Consider the following 15,586-nt stretch of genomic DNA (forward strand, 5'->3'; position numbering starts at 1 on the left):
GCAGCATTCAGCTTCAACAACCGGGAAAAGTAATTAGGAGTCCCTGGTTTTGACAAAACTTACCAAATATGGCATTAAAAAGCAGCTACTCACACCAATGTCTCAGTTCTTAGGCACTTGCAAGGAATTGACTGTTTCTCCTAAGCAGTCTGCTACGAGTGATATTCCCAAGAGTTCTAATGTACCTGGAAAAGTCTGTTCACTGAGGATTCAATTTCTCTTTTCATTAAACACTACAACTGTATAAAGAGCTGCATTATGTAAGATAAAGGATGTTAAGCAAGCCAGATGCAAATTAAACTGACATGTCTGTCATTGGGTGGACTGATATAACGTGGCAGCTGCTTCCCCAACATTCAGGCCCCATCTCTGTCTCCAGCAGGATTCTTCTGCCCCTGATTTTCCTCACTGTGATTAAATGTTGGAGTGTTTTTGTGTGTGTGTGCATGAGAAAGAGCATGCAGGTGTGTGATGTGGGTGTGCATGTAAGTCTGTGGAGTGTTCTGAGTGTGGGTGTGTACACACTGCTGTGCATGCATGGTGTTTGTCAGCAGGAGTGCTGCAGAGAGTGTGTGTGGTGTTCGCGCGGCACACGTGTGGTGCTGAGAGCGCACAGGAGTAGTTTGTAAGCATGACTGTTGTGGTGTGGTAACACAACCTGCTGAATTTGTGTATGCAAGGTGTACTTAGAGCATCCGTGTGGAGTTCACATGCACTAAATGGGGTGCGTATGGTGTTTGTGCCAGCATTGTGTAAATGCTTGAATGTTTTGTCTATTAACCCTGCTCAAAAACAGTTTTTCACCCTCGATCTTATGCCAACTTCCCATGTCTCTGCATGGGCCGGCAGAACAGCGGAGGAGAGATTTTGTTAACAATCTACAGTTCCAAGAGAAAATGAGCGAGATCAAACAAGCTGAGAAGTAGTATATGTCAGAAAACCTGTTCTTTTTGCAGGCAGGCTAGGAGAGGCAGGTTCTTTGGCCAGCTGGAGTGCTGCTTTATGTGCCAATGTGAATACTACTAGCTTGGTGTGGGTCTCTCTCGGCTATAGACACTGCAACTCAATCTCCATCATCATCATCTTATTCAGGCACTCTCAGCCAGGAGTGATGCTGCCATATTTCTGTAGGATTTCCAGAGTCTCAGCTCCTGGAATGTGCTCAGTACCTCTCCCAGAGCCTCTGCTGTACTGTAATGTAACTAATACGGCGCGTTTGAGAGAGAAATCAATTCTCCCCTGGCACCTTGCTTCCCTGTGACTGAGCTTCCCCCTAAAATAGCCATTGACAATGAAGACATCATGAGCCAGTCTCCTCCATGCCCCTGCTGGGTGGTAAAAGTTAGCTGCTATGGCTTGGATCTGTCCCTAGGTTCCATTAGGACTGGGTCGTCCCCATGTTCCTCCCTTAGGGCATGTTACAAATCTGGTCTATTTCAGATGGATTATTCTTAGGGCCCTTGTGCCGGTATTTGACCCTCCCTTTGGTTTTTCCCATTCCTCCCTCTGGAGTTGGGAACTGGTCCCTTTGTGGGTAAAGTGCTGGCTACTGGCTTTGTGCCAGTTCTTCTTTTAAAGGCTGACGGCCCGTGGCTGGCTGTTTCATTTGGGGCTTGCATTATACAATCATTGTAATATCGGGCCTAACATTTCACACAGCCCCACAAGGGGGATGGCTCTGGCTTCTCTCACTCCCTGAGCTGAGCACATGGCAGACTCAGTCCCTCTGTGGAGGCTGCAGCATCCTGCGTGGTAGAAAACAGACAGGACTCTGTTATGCTGAATATACAAAGGATTATTTACTGAAGCTGCGGGACATTGACACTAACTGTTGTCCTCCCTGGCTCTCTACCTCCCAGCCTGACTGACAGAACCTGTGCTACCTACCATTATCACATTCGTTCTCACTAAGTCCCAGCTTGGATCTTGCAATCACAGAAGGGACTGCCACACCACATTAGACTCCTGCCTACCCCGGCACATATTGGACACTACAGAGAGAGGGCCAAGGACTGCACGCTGCTGTCAGACTACAAGAGGTGCTGGTGGGACCTCCATCTTTGGGACAAGGCAGTGTGTAGTGATGTGGGGCGTTGCTGACTTTGGGCCTGACTGAGATGTCCCAGCATGCAATGGATTGGCGACATCACCGCTGACCAGTGCTGGAGCAGGGGGCAATCTGGCAGTGGAGCACGGAAAGTCAGTTTGATTTTTATTCAGTAATGGGCTGCTCTTTTAGGGTCTGAAATGTTCTCAGAAGACAAAGCAAGAGGAATATGAAGTTGAGAGAACAGATGGATAGTGACTAAAACAACTTCCTTTGGGGAAGACTCTCTGCTCCAGGACAGAGCAGGGGTACCAGACTCTGCTAGCACAGTATGCACTGGGATATCTCAGCACAAGGAAATGTCAGCCATCATGGTGCATTATCTGTGTGTGCCTGGAAAAATACAAAATGTGACATTTTAAACAATCATTAAGAAGGCTGCCATAAGTCTAGCTCCCTGGGAGTATGGACGGATCCTTTCTTTGTGCCTCTCTGCAGAGACCAAGAACAATGCCTCTAGGAACAGCTGACAATGCACAACCCCACCACAGCCCACCACACAAATAAATAAATGGCTTAAAGCTACAATTAGATTAAGGTCAATCTGCATAACTAATGGTTTATTCAAACACATTCCGCCCCTTCTGTTCCTAAATTGTCCATGAAGAGATTGCACTTTGTTCAAACTTATTTCTCAAACAAGCACTTTGGAAAATTTTACTCAGAAGCTAAGCAACTTAATATGACGATCTGGAGACTGCGTCTTTACAGTCTGCGGTGTACTGAAAACTGTGTACAAATTGTAGAGCTATCACTTTAAATTTCTAAGGCATTTCCTTGCATTTCCTTTGCAGGCTAGGTGGTTCTTTAATGAACCCAAAGGCAGCACTGTTAAATGCCATTCTCCATTCACCATACAGTGAAACGTTTCTCTTGCCTCATCTAAAAGACCTTTCAGCTCAGCAAGTCGTTCTGTTTCTCTAGTATTTGCAGTACCTGTATATAAAGTGCAGTGAAAAAGTTAGTATGAATTTTCCTGGCATGCGCTCTCCAACCATAAACCAGATTATGGACTGGATGTGCCTGTTACTAGATGCTCATTTTACAGTTGTCGTGACGCTACCAGAAGCAAAAGGATTACTTTTTAGCTGTGATCAGAGTCAGCCTGAAGACAGACAGCCTTGAGTAAGGTGGGGTGAATTGTGCCTGTGTCTGTCTGTCTGTCTTAGAGAGCAGCCTGCTTTGTCTCTCTTTGGTTTTGGTTCTTGTGTTATTGTTCTGAATTCTAAGAAATAAAGTTATATTTCACTGCAACCTTCCAGTATTTTATGTTTTATCTAATTTCTCTGTGTGTGCGTGGTGAAAATAACACTGTTTATGAGTTGCGTGTGAGATCATGGTCTCTGTATGTATCTTTGCCAAGCTGTAATCTCCATTTTGAAAGTATAAGCCTCCTGTCTTCTTTATTATCCTTTCACTTCCATGTTGGACTGAAACTCTAACTGGGGAACTGGCAAAGGCCTAACAAAAGTGGACTGTTAAATCTGGATGGAACTCTATTAAAAAAGAAAGTACCCTAGACGAACAGCTGGTACCTACCTTTACGGTTGCTACCTTTCTAATTGCTGGTAACTGGACCCCCAAGGCTCCCCCACTCTGCCCCTTCCCCCAAGGCCCCGTCCCCATCACTTGCTCCTCTCCCCCTGCACCCACCTCCGTCACTCGCTGGATTGTCTCCACCTCCCTCGCCCCCTCAGCTGGGCTCCCTCTGCTTCAGGGCTGGGATGGGACCTATTGCGGCCTGACAAGGAGCCTGCCTGCAGGTAGGAGGCAGCCCTGGCTGAGTGGGGCTGGCACAGGTTAATGACCCAGCACCTTTCCCCACCCTGCGGTCACCAGACTTTTGGTATCTGGTCAGTACCAACTGGATGCTGCCAGGTCCCCTTTTTGACCAGACTTTCTGGTCAAAAACCGGGCATCTGGCAACCCTAAATGGCACCCATGCACAGAAGCCAAAACCCGGATGGCTGCAACCCTACCTACCCTGGAGAACTGATTTGTCAGGGAAGAGGTCACCTAGCAATGAGGTGACCTGCCAGAACTCTGGTCAGCTGTTGAGGCCAACCAGGGAGTCACCTGACAGAGCAGGCCGGAAGATTAAAGAGGACCAGAGTGGCTTTAGATGATGGCTCCTCAGCCATTTTTACTCCTTAAGATGAGGGAAGCAACTGCAGGAGCCAGATGAGGCAAGGGAGGTGCAGGACACCCTGCCTCCCTGAACACAGGGGAAGGGTCAGCTGGAGAGGGGAAATGCATGTATGGGGTATTATTTTTGTAACAATCTGTACATTTCTCATACAAGCAAGTAAAGAGCACTAATGTATTAGATGCCTGTACAAAGTATCTGTATATGCCATATGCCCCGTGAGACAGCTGAACTGTGTCCCAGAAGACTCATACCTTCGGTGGGATTGTGGGAGAGAGTATGTTTAAATTACAGGAAAAAGAACGAGGAAAAAGAACTTGTGGCCCTTTAGAGACTAACAAATTATTCCCCTTGCTTATTTCCCCTCCCCCCCCCCACTGTTACTCACACCTTCTTGTAAACTCTTGGAAATGGGTCATCCTGATTATCACTACAAACATTTTTTTCTCCTGCTGATAATAGGTCACCTTAATTGATCACTCTCGTTATAGTGTTGCTACACCCATTGTTTCATGTTCTCTGTGTGTATATATATATATCTTCCTACTGTATTTTTCACTCCATGCATCCAATGAAGTGGGTTTTAGCCCACGAAAGCTTATGCTATAATAAATTTGTTAGTCTCTAAGGTGCCACAAGTACGCCTCGTTCTTTTTGCTGATACACACTAACATGGCTACTACTCTAAATTACAGGAGCAGCACTGGTTCCAGGGGCAGGACAGGGATTGCATGGATGCAGCTCTTGGGAGTGGGAAGGTGCTAGACAGAGAGTCTGCACCCAGGCAGTGTGTCTGTCGCCCCTATGACTGGGCCAGTACCTGGGCTGTGTTCAGACTCCAGAGGCTTGGTCGCCTTCCAACAGTCTGGTGGGTTGCCAGCAGGGGAATTCCGGTTCAGACTTTAGGAACCTAAAGTCCCACTGAAAGTCAAGGGGACTTAGACTTCTAAGGCCAGGAGTACACAAGCAAAGGTTGCTGGCTATACTGGTGAAAGCCATAGCAGTGCACCCTCTTAGTGCAGATGCAGTTTGTACTGGTAAATGGTTCTTTTGCCGGTATAACTTATGCTGGTTCCTGGAGCAAAATAACTCACACCACCAAAAGCATTTTTATGGCCGTAAAACTGTCTCTAGACTAGAGCTTTTGCAAGGCTATAAAAATGTCACAAACACAGATCACACCTCTAAATGATACTGCTGTATCAGCAAAAGTTTTTACCCTTGGCCTTAGTCACTTAAGTGCTTTTGAAAATGTGGCCCTCTATGAACAATTCTTAGTCAGTAGTTTGATTGCAGACAGCTTGTGACAGGAATTCAGAATTCAAGATGTTTTAACTGGACACAGGTCCCATGACGTTGCGGTTTGCTGAGTGGATGGAGCGTAACGTAACTCTTCAGATCAAGTTGCTAGTGCAAATACTTATGATCACCAATCTGAAATTGGCTCTCTGCATTTCTGCACTATTGACTTGAAAATCTGTTTCTGCAAACATTCCTGCCAGTGAACCCATTCACTAGAATGGTCACGGAAAGCAAACACGAATGGAGTATGGACACTGCTAAATCAATTTACATAAGCATTCAAATCAACATTTGTTGAGGAGTTTTTCAGTAGTATACACCCAGCTGTAGCTACAGTCTTGCCCAATATGTATGCTTAAGTTCTGTGCATAGGCGCGGGAACTAGCAGTGCGGGGGGTGCTGCAGCACCCCCAGGTTTTACACGGGGCTCTGCTCCTGGCCCCACGACCAGGGTCCCGACTGCTGGCCTCACGGTAAGGGCTCTGTGCCTGCCCCTGGCTGTGGCCTCAGCCTGGGCCCCCTTCCCATCCTGTCCGCGTCCTCCCATCCTGAAGCCATGGCCCTGCTCCCGGCCCCAGCTCTAGGGGCGGCAGGGAGCTTAGCCGGGGGCAGTGTGGGGATGCAGCACCTCTACTTTAAAAAGTCTTCCAGAGTCACTGTGTTCTGTGCATCATGATTGGGGCACGTTGGTTCTGACTTACATGCTTTTCACATCTGAAGAGATAAACTTACTGCGTTATCGTCTGACTATTTTCAGTCAATTATACCCCCCAAAATCCTGGCATATAATGGTCTTTTTTCTGTCCTTTTTAAAATCTCTCAGTGGATGCTAAAGTCACCATGTGGTCCACAGTAAAACCCTAAATGTTTGTGGTGTCAAATAAACAATCATCAAAAGTAGACAAATGAAAAACAAAGTTTAAGAGAGATTATATAATGCAGCCTATGATCCGGAGAGAGAAAGTCAGATTGAAAGGAGTGAAGCAAGCATTTGGTGGAAATACACACGGGTTTACAACGGAAGTGCAGATTTTTGCTGTCGGCACAATGTATGCAACCACTTGAAGAATTTTAATTGTGGCTTATTTTGTACATGGGTCTAAGCGGGAGCCAGGAGCTTTTAATACCAAGAAAGCAATTTTGTATGCAATGCCAGCTCAAACAGGAAGCCATCAGAGGGGCCATAATTAGGCAATAAGACACTCCCAGGCAATGGATTTTAGGGGATCTGTTGGACGCCTTGAGTGGTGTTCAGGGACATGAGGCCGAAGGGCATGGGACTTTCAGAGAGCAAGAAGTGCAATTATTTCCAAGGACTACGCTGGCCCAGAGTGCCTGCTTCCTCTTAGCAAGAGAGCATAGAAAGAACTCTAAAAGAAATAAAAAACGTTAGAGCTGCCCATTTTAGAGGGGCTAGAAATACAGCTCTCCAACTCACGAATCATGGCAAACCAACTAGAATGTGGCACACTCATTCTCCCACCTCCATATGTGGAACAGTGTCCTGCTTTCAGACTAAAATGCAGTGTAAGTCAAAAGGCATCTTCCAGCTTTCCATTTGCCTGTGTAGATCTGCTGCACTGCTGTCCTGGGTAAAGGACTTCCACAGTGGCATCCGATGCATCATGCACCAAGGGCAGACAATTGTAACCCTGTCCGCTCATCACACTGTCTCACATACAGTTTGGTGGCCTGGGACGGGTTCACGGGGTACAGAAGTGGTTGGGGGAAGGAGGAGTTGCTGGGCACTGCACAGCGGGATTGGAGCAGGATCCAATTTCTCATAGTGGGAGGTAAGAAGCCAATCAAAAACATGCTGCTCCCTCCACATTGTCACACCAAGGGTTACCCTGGGCCCAGCTCTTCTTCGACGGGGGCAGTCTCCTTTTCCAGTCAGTGGCTAGTCAAAGCAGCATGACTCTGGGGAACCACAGTTACTCTCAGCCAGCTGGATGAGAGTTCAGACCTGCTCCATTTGTGTGTCAGGAGAGGATGAGCCAAATACAGAGAGAATTGTTGGCAGAATTGGCAGAATTCACCCCCCAGACCTTGCCAAGAACGATTTTGCTCTCACAGTGGTGTAGGTCAGGGTAAAATCATAAAAGCCAGCGGTGTAACTGGCACCAGGACCTCGGTACACACCTTACAGCAACTTAGACATCACCTCCCTGCCCGCCAACACATTCATCTCTGCATTTGTCCCAGTAAGCCAGCCCAACTCAGCATGACTCGCAGAGAGGGGTGTAGTAGGAAAGGCAGCTAACTGGAGAGTGTAAGAGTACGTGAGGGAGGCCACCCCCTATTGTAACTTACCTGTTCTCTTGCCCCATCCAGTCCATAGAGAACGCAGCCACTCAGCTCAGCTCCCCTGCCCTTGGCTCCGACTGCGTCACTTCTTTTTCAAATCCTTCCTTCGGCTCGCCTGGCTCCACTGCACCAAATTCAAGCCCTCTGCAGTTGCCTTCAGTGCCCTACATAATTCTGCCCCTCGCTACGCCCTGCCGGGCTTACTGCATGGGCCTGCATCCCCATCCGGTCTGCCAGCAATGCCCACTCCAGCGCACTGTCGGTCCACCTCTCCCCTGCCCTTCCCTCCACATCACCCTCTGACCCATGAAACTCCCTTCTCAAGCTGGCCCACAAGGTCGCTGCCCTGCACTCATTAAATCTCTCCCAAAGACCCACCGCCTCCAAGAAATGAGCCGATGATGGGCCGGAGCCAAAGCCCTCTGCAGGCCACGAGAGGCCTTCCATTAACTCCAGTGGGCTTTGGATAAGGCTCTAAGGCATCTGTTTATCTGTTTCATCTCTTCACACTCGAGGGAGCTGCCCATTTAGGGACTGAATACTGACAAGGAGAGGCCTAGAAGCACCGGCAATAAGTCTGGGGGCCGCTGTCGGGGGAGAGGAGCGGGTGACTGCGGAAAGAAGATAGGCACTTACTGACTGTTGACATTCCAGCCTTAATGTTAACTCGGGGTTATTTTTGTACCTACACACAGTGCTGCAGAGCATGCACATTACGAGACAGGCAGACACCCGTATTTACCGCTAATCTTGGCTCAACGAAGCTTCCTGTCGGGGAGACGAGGAACATCTGTGCGGGATCTTGAAGGCAGCACAGCACATCTGTCAAGGTGGTGGCAGCTCCCGGCGGGTTTGCAGCCGGTTTTGCACAGATAAGTACTCGCTGATGTTACAAAGTTGCTCCGTTCACCGGGACCGTTTCAATCTGGGCAAACCCTCTTTAACCCTTGTTCTACTCATCACCCTCAGAGACTGCAGCGGTGATCCAGTTGGCAGAGGGGACGTCACACTCACAGCAGAACTCAGCCCTCCCTGCCCTGCAGCCTTGGATAATCATCGCACATCACAGCAGGAGGTGCAACCTGGAGGGGGAAAGACATTGGACATGGGTCTGCTGGACCACTGCACAACACGAGGGGCTAGATTCTTTTCTCCTGTACCCTGGCCTTACTTCAAACAGTCACTCCAGATTTACACCAGTTTAAGTGAGGCTTGGTCTACATTGAAGATTGGCCCCAGTTATAGCCCAGAGGTGTGGCTGCACAAATGCAAGCTACAGAATAGACAGACTACTGTATATTGGACGCTGTGATTTGCACCTGCTTGAAATCAGGATGAGATGCACTGGCTTATATTGGCTTTGCCTGCTTACATCAGAGCAGCCACACTAGTGGCTGAAACCCCCAAGGTGGACAAGGCCTGAGCTCTAGATCTGGACCCATCTCTCTCTGCTCAGGGGCCTGCCAAAATGCTCCTCTTGTGTAACTCAGTGCTTACGTAATGCTTTGCTGCTTCTCGTATTTTACTGCTGGAGGCAAAGGCCGAACCAGCCAGACAAGTGCAGGATGTACCCCCGGCTCCAGTTTGGCAGGCAGAGTGAGCATGAATAGGTCTGAATGAATGCTTCCCAGACAGCTAGCTGGGAGGGAGGAAGAGACCCTGGGTGTGATTATGTAAATACAGTTTGCTCCTATTTTGCTTAGGTTTGCTATATATTCAGCTGATGGAGCGGTGTTTTGCTCACTGTAATCAACTTGGCTGGTGTTGGATCACAAATTGTCTTAGAACTGGATGCCGGGGTAGTGACATTGTGGTCACCAATGCCCCCCACCCAGGGTGGGAAGTGAACTCTGCAGATGCACCTCTGAACTCTGGGTCTGCACTGACCAAGGACAGCAACTGTGAGTGGGGTGTAAAGAAGGGTCGGGCACATGAAGGGTCGGGCACATGAAGGCACATTTTGGGTTGCTGAACTTAAGAACCTGAGGGGAAAAGGGCACTGCCCAACCTACTTGGGGGTGGATTTTTACTCATGGTTTATGTTTATGAACCCTGTTTGTGGTGTTTTCCCAAATTAATGCCAAGTTACTTCCCTCCTTTTAATAAAAGTTTCTTTTCTACACTCAGACTCTGTGCATGTGAGTGGGGAAGTTTTGCCTCTTAGAGGCACCCAGGGGTGATGTATAAATTTCCCAGATTACTGGGTGGGGGCTCGAGCCGGTTCTGTGTTGGAACGATGGAGAGGAACCCCTAGATATTGAACCCGGCCCTGGTTGCTGCTGGCTCCACCTGGCAGAAGGGTTACAGACCATTTACTGTGAGTCGGTGAGGTGGGAGGAGGAAATCATTCGCCGCACTGTGCATCAGGTCAAAGCCGAGTCTGCGAGAGGGGAGTGATCTAAGCTGGGCTCCTGCGCTCCCGTCGCTGGTCACAGGAGCGACTCTCTGCCACATTCCCGTGCCCAGCCAGCCTTTGAAAAGCAAGGCAGGGACACAGCCCTTGTGGTTAGCGAGAGCTGCCTTCTCACCCTGGCGCAGGGACACCAGTCGGCATCCTGGCTGAGCCGGGAAAATCCTGACGAGAGGCAGAGCCCAGTGCTCTGAACTCCTGCCCTTTCCACAGCTCTTAGACCAGTCCTGTTCCTTGCCAGCCTCACAGCCACACCTCTCAAACAGGCCCCCACGAGATCCCCCCTCAGCCACAACAGCCTCCTTTCCGTTCTCCCAGTGCACACACACAGACGTTGCCTCCCTTCAACCCATACAAAATACAGCCACTCAGGTCATCTCCCCTGCTCAACCAATTGACCAGGTCCTTCACCACTCCCAGTCCCTCCACTGGCTCCGCATCTGTTAGCCCGGCAATTTTAAGCTTCTGGTCACCCCCACCCTTACAGGTGTGTCCCTCCCTTATCCTTTAACCACCAGCCCACAACGCCGCCGAGCCATATCCCCTAGCGCTCCACCCCCTCTGCACCACCTGCATTCTCGCCCTTGTCGTCTCGCTCGTCATCTTCTCCCACAACTGCCTCTGCAGTCTCGTGTGCACGGTGCAGGCTCACCGCGCCCTGCCCGCACGCCACGCCCTCTTACAGACCCACTCGTCCTGTGCAGCCCCAGTGAACCTAACTTCTAAAATAACCATCCGACGGAGCGGGCTGTAGCTCACGAAAGCTGATGCCCAAATAAATTGGTTAGTCTCCACGGTGCCGCAAGTCCTCCTTTTCTTCTCGCTTCTCCTTCCCGTGCCCTCTGCCTCATACCGTGAGCTCTTCAAGGTGGGACTGTCCCCGCTTCGCTGCCTGGAAAGCACTAGTACACACTGCATACTAACTCACAAAGCGTAACAACACTTCCTAGGTGTGTAACACTAGCACATAGGGGGCCCCGCTAACATCAGAGCCCCCTGGGGGCTAGTGCTGTCCAGACACACAATAAGAGAGAGCTCCTGCCTCGAGAGCTCACACTTAGCGCTTAAGCAATGCTTTCCATCTGTAGGGCTCCAAGTGCTTTACAGAGGTGGAGATCATTAGAGCTGGTTGAAAAAAAATGCCTGTTATAGGTCAGGGAAATTTTTTGAAAGAATTGTTCTGCCAGATTTCCCCAGGATACGTTTTCCAGGTTTTAACTGGAACTGAAACCTACACATTTTTTGTTTTTTGAAAGCTATTTTGGTAAAAAATAAATGAATACAAAAAAAAAAAAAAAAAACATGGCACCTTAGAGACTAACAAATTTATTTGGGCATTCAGGGCCCCAGTTCCGAAAACCAACAAAACAGAACCAAATAGCACTCCGGTTCTTTTTTGCTGGTTTTCGGAACTGGGGCCCTGAACGCCCAAATAAATTTGTTAGTCTCTAAGGTGCCACGAGTACGCCTCGGGTTTGTTTTTTTTGTTTTTTGGCTGATGCAGCCTAACACGGCTACCACTCTAAATGAATACAGTTTAGTTTTCAATAAAATACATTGGTCAAATTTTTCCCAGTTTTTTAAAAAATAAACTAAAATGAAAAACATTCCAAGACAATTTTGGTGTAGGTTGAAAACCCATTTTGTGTCAGAAAAATTTCAGGTAGGTCTATTCAATTCTCCCCATTGTACGCATGGGGGGACAAGGAAGCAGGGTCAAATGACCCTTTACTGGCCTTGGCTGAGACCTAACCTTTCTGGACCTGATTCTCCGTTACTCTGTGCCTGCATTTGGAAAAGATATCACTCTTGGGGCAGCCATGGACCGACCCAAAAGGCAGCCATGGGGCTGCTCTAGCTTATGCTCCAGCTGCAATAGTTTTCTAGGGATTGTCTGCCACTTTACACTAGCGGAAGCAAAATCTTTCCCTGTCACGTCTCATCTCTTCTCTTCCCCAGCTCAGTCTCTTCACCAGGGGAACTGAGAGAGAGGCCAGACTAGCATAGATCTGTTCTGGGAGCCCTACACCAACAGATAGAGCAATAGGTATTACCTGGGAGCCTCTTCCCCGCCTTTATGGCCTCATTACAAAGAGACAAAGTACAAGAGCAAAGAGGCAGAGTACAAGGGAGAATCGGGTCCTCAGTCTCGGTTACCCAGTCTGTACAATGGGTTTATCAGCCCCAATTAGGCCCCAAGGGCCACAGGTTGAGGGGATCCTCAATTCACTAATTTCCCTGAAGCTCACAGGAAGGGGCAGGAAGATCAGCCATCTCCATGGCACTGCAGCTTGCCACGCTCAGATCGAGGACATTTTAAATACCCTTCCTTACACCCTCCAGAAGTCTGTGCAGCAGACTTAAATGATCCGTAGATCACTCCAGTAATTAAGAGGACTCTGTCAGGTCACCCTCCCTCCTTTTGTTCAACCCATTTGTCCTAGATGCATAGATTCCAAAGCCAGAAGGGTCCATTGTGATCATCTAGTCCACTGTTTTTCAAACTTTTTAGGCTGCCTACCTTTTTCCAAATAATGTAGCCCGTTGTGTACCCACATCTGAGGTAGGGTCAAATATACCTATGATTAGATTACCAAGTCTTAGTAAATAAAGTGCATTGTCCGCCATCACAGGATTTTTCTCGTGTACCCTGTGACGACAGCTTGCGTACCACTAGGGTCCGTGTACCCCAGTTTGAAAACGACCGATCTAGTCTGACCTCCTGTCTAACACAGGCCAGAGAACTTCCCCCAAAGTAATTGCCAAAGCAGATATTTTAGAAAAACATCCAATCTTGATTTTAAAACGATCAGTGATGCAGAATCCACCATGATGCTTAGTAAATTGTTCCACTGGTTAACTACCCTCACTGTTAAAAATTTACACCTTATTTCCAGTGTGAATATGTTTACCTTCCACCTCCAGCCATTGGATCACATTACACCTTTCTCTGCTAGATGGAAAAGCCCATTACTAAATATTTGTTCCCCATGTATATACTTACAAACTGTAATCGAGTCACCCCTTAGCTTTCTATTTGTTACGCTAAACAGTTGTGTCTCATCTTCAGTTTGACTGTACACTCCACTGTCACACTCTGAGCACACAGCACCCCGAGCAAGGAGAGACAGTGCTTATATACAGACTGTTAGTAGGGGTAGGCCTCCCTCACCCTCTCTACCCCATGAATCTACATTTAAAAGTTTGGGTTAAACCTGGACCCCTTCCTTGTCCTCCAAATGTCCCCATGTGAGCGCCAATCAATTTAACCTGGGGTCTTCGTTGCCCACATCGTGCCACTGGCTGTTAGCCAACCTGTAAATTAAAGGCCTCCAGCTGGCACCCCATCATCCTAATGACACAGTGCCACTTCAGTACCACCTGCCTTTGCTGGAGGACCCACGCCTTATGCTCAAGCAACTTCCTCCGTGCTGTGCTTGCTACTGTCACGCACATTAACACAGTGTGGCTCTGTCCCCCTCTGCTGTGTGACCCTACCAGGGCACTGCTCCCTGCTCTGTGCGAACAGCCCTCTGGGTCAATTAGTGCTGATCCTAAACACAACAACGTGATGAAATCCACATTGAAGATGCACCATGAAGTGAGCATCAGTTCACTCAGGTTAGGAATAGATTTTCTTCCTTTCCTTCTCCTCTGTCCTCCCCCAGCTCAAAAGAAAAATTATCAGCCTCTGCCTAGAGGTTACCAGCTTTCATACAACATCCCCTGCTCCCCCAACCCCACTCCAAATCACCTTCAAATCGCTACTGCATTATTCCACTCATTTTTAAAAACTCTAATTAAAGACACACTCAAATCAGAGAGCCTATTTTTAGAATAATGGCCTGGGACCAGCTCTGCCACAGAGACATGCTGTGTGACTTTAAACACCAGACTGAGCCTCTCTGTGCCTCAGTTTACCTACCTGCAGGCAGTCATACTAACGCACCTCAGAGGGATGCTATGCAAGTTGATTTATGTCCATAGAGTGTTTTAAAGTTTTCTGTTGAAAAATGCTTGTTAGATTAGACTGTATTGCTTCTTCACTTCCTACATTCTGTGTCCCACAGAAGCCAAAGAGAAACAGTGTTTGCAGTAATACTGCTCCCTGGTTTTGCATGTCGTTCCCATTAATTTCCAGCACGACATACAGTGTCCATAGACTATCTACACATAATGCAAAACCCAGCAGAAATCTTAAGAGACACATGCACTCTCTTCTCCGTCTCCCACACATGGAGACACCCCATGCACAGATATTACATTGTCACACGCATGGTGCACAAGTCTCAGACTGCCCTCCCAGTACGTACACACACACACACACAACTGACCCACATACACCGCACGGATGCTACACACAGATATTATGCATGCAAACAAACCCCAACAAATACCTACACCTCACACGCGTGTGCTCACACACAGATACACACAGAAAAAAATACCAAGACACACCACATAGTGCACACTCACAAACTGCGCTTCAGAGTCACATACACCACTGAGACCGTTCTGGGTCAGTCACTGCTTCCCACACTCACCAAGCCAGATCCACTGTACATCAGGCAAAACTGTCAGCAGCTACTCACCCCTCATGGCCCGTTCCTTTTGCTACCAGCCGCGATGGACCGTCCTCTGCTCAGACAGCATCACAAAAGGCCACACACATGCACAAAACCGTGGAAGGGACCAAAAAGAATCCCACCTAGCTACACAACTGTATTTGTCTGGCTCTTCACAGGAGAGGAACAGAGTCATGGGTCAAAGCTGGTGCCTGACAGGAGCAAAGCGCACAGCTTCGGCTACTGTATAAGGACTGCAACAGCAAAGAGCTCAGAGAAGAGGAGGGTTTGTCCAGGCTATTCACTCTATGCAGAGTTCCTCGGCTTACCCAGCGCTGGGCTCCAGCCATGCACTCACTAATACATCCCAGACGTCAGGGGCAGGGGGTGGGCTCTGCTTGTTCTCTCTGGCTGAGCAAAAATGCAGAGACGTTGGGTGAGCGCATAGAGCGCACATCTCTGGCACATCTTTATGTTACCGGACTTGTAACTTAAGTGTAGACATGCGCTTACATAGCATCACTAGCATAAAATGCGTCATCATATTTTCACTTTTTATTTGCCTTGCTGATAACCTCTTCAAAAGTTTTACAGACTCTCTTAAGTATATTTGCATAGCTACATATATTATTTTAAATGCAAAAAAAAAAAACCATTGAGGCAATACTAGTTTTCAAATTTAGAAGTCAGGAAATGCAATAGCTAATGTTTCCATAACATTAGTTCACCCACATTGTACATATGTAGTA

General features: G+C 48.1%; 1 protein-coding gene across 1 annotated transcript in view; it reads right to left on the reverse strand.

The window, feature by feature from the left end:
• Positions 1-7,916, reverse strand: part of GJC2 (gap junction protein gamma 2) — a 111,144-nt gene extending 103,228 nt beyond the window's left edge. Inside the window, exon 1 of the mRNA XM_084621471.1 lies at positions 7,869-7,916. The gene's annotated coding sequence lies outside the window, so the exon portion shown is untranslated. The remainder of the gene's footprint in view (positions 1-7,868) is intronic.
• Positions 7,917-15,586: the final 7,670 nt, after the last annotated feature.

Source organism: Lepidochelys olivacea, assembly GCF_965140295.1.
Source record: "Lepidochelys olivacea isolate rLepOli2 genome assembly, chromosome: 2".
NCBI classification, from domain to species: Eukaryota; Metazoa; Chordata; order Testudines; family Cheloniidae; genus Lepidochelys; species Lepidochelys olivacea.